The 1,791-nt window shown below is 38.2% G+C and overlaps 1 long non-coding RNA gene across 1 annotated transcript; it reads right to left on the bottom strand.

The window, feature by feature from the left end:
- Nucleotides 1-446: 446 nt before the first annotated feature.
- LOC130105680 (uncharacterized) lies at nucleotides 447-1,421 on the bottom strand. Its single transcript, XR_008809652.1, has 3 exons — nucleotides 1,236-1,421; nucleotides 1,008-1,141; nucleotides 447-912 (listed from the first exon to the last, which is right to left on the bottom strand). It is a non-coding gene; the product is annotated as an uncharacterized LOC130105680 (long non-coding RNA).
- Between the last annotated feature and the right edge of the window lie 370 nt (nucleotides 1,422-1,791).

A 1,791-nucleotide genomic window follows, 5' to 3' on the forward strand; every position in this document is an offset into this window, starting at 1 on the left:
CCATTGCGGTCAGTGTCCGAATTCACTCACTTATTCTCATTCACGACTTCATGTGGACTACCGTATATTAATCACTAATCAGTAATGTAGGGAATAGTGAATGAGGGTAGGCTATAGGAGGCGATTTTTGAACACAGCTATTTTGAACATCAACCTATTTATTGGAAAAACGGCATGAACTGTCATTATTGTGCCAATGAGAGTAATGGCAGATGACAATATTATCAGTAACAAGCAATCACTTTTTTAGTAAAAAGCTATACATTTAAGTCTATTTTTCATGCAAGCTATCGTATGCATTTATTAATTGTATTATCTCAAATTTGGTTAGAAAGAATGAGAAAAAAAGAGCGAGTTTGTTATGACATGAGAATAAGTAAATAAACAATAAAAGCTATTCCTTCAAAGAGGTCCTAAAAATGTCCATCCTTGTCATTTTCAATGTCAAAACTAATTTTCTTTTGCCATTGTGGCATGTGGTATTGTAGAGATATTTGTTCATCTGACCCCATGTAAATGATGATGCACTAGGCATTCTAACATCATATCATCTCCGTAGCTCTCAGTAGTCTCTCTGTAGGTCTTCAACATGACAGACTCTTCTGTCACTGTCGCTCTGAGTCGGGCGGGTTAACGGCAGGTCAGAGGATTTGGTGATCAGTGGTTCACTGAGCCGTGAGCCCTGCTGGACAAGCGCTTTGATAAGGGGACTGCTGCTTCTGCGCTTGCCCACTTCTGAAGCTTGGGTGAGACTGGCACGTTCTGAAAGGCTAAGTCTCAATGTCTGGGCACTTGCCAGCTGACATTCCACTGAGACAAACTAAGGGAGAGAGAGAGAGAGAGAGAGAGAGAGTGGGGCAGATTTATTGAGGCATCAGACTTGCCTCAGGAATGTTCTGTAAAACGCCATTCCTGTGAAAAGAATAAAGAAAATAATGTCAGACATTGTGCTGAACTGTTTTCTTCTCTTATTTCCTGAAGCATTACAGTATGTATGTGCATATCACCTTGTTGAATATATCGCTATATGACATAATTCAGGATCAAGCACAGCATGTCTTCACCCATTCTGATGAATATTCAGCTGTAAAGACCACTATTTGCCTGCCTCTGAGTCACAACTCCTCTGTGGTTGGGAACACTACATGGTCAAAAGGCAGAGTGGGAGTTTGTGTATGTGTGTGTTTATGTGAGAAGGAGAGATAGAGAGAGAGACAGAGAGAAGAGATCCTCACCCGAGGAGAGAGTGTAGGATTTGAAAGGCTAGCTTCCTGGCAGCCGGGAGTTTTATCTCTTTTTTAGAACAACCACTGAGGTGTTTTAAAGGAGAAACCAGCATACCATCGCTATGTAAGACTCACGGCTATAAAAGCAGAGATTTGTCTTTCTCCTCATGGCCTAATGCTGGTAATAATCGTTTTAAAACTGTCACAAGAAACTATTCACGTGTTGCTGTCATTATTTCATCTCTTAAAGGGATAGTTCACCCAGAAATGAAATTCTTCACCTACCCATGTCGTTTCAAACTTGAATAACACAAAATAAGACATTTTAAAGAAGGTTTCTGCCCATACAGTGAAAGTCACCGGGGTCCAAAACAACATGGATATTTTTGCACTCAAAATATCTTCTTTTATGTTCCAGAAGAAGAACAAAAAGCCATACAGATTTGGAAAAGTGTTATTTTAGTATTATTTAAGTTTTTATTAATATTTTAAATTAGCTTTAATTTTAATATTTGGAGTTTTTATTTTATTTTATTTTTTTAACATATCAATATTTGTTTATTTC

This window comes from Rhinichthys klamathensis, unplaced genomic scaffold (genome assembly GCF_029890125.1).
Source record: "Rhinichthys klamathensis goyatoka isolate OS25496 unplaced genomic scaffold, OSU_Roscu_1.1 h1tg000325l_1, whole genome shotgun sequence".
Taxonomy (NCBI): Eukaryota; Metazoa; Chordata; class Actinopteri; order Cypriniformes; family Leuciscidae; genus Rhinichthys; species Rhinichthys klamathensis.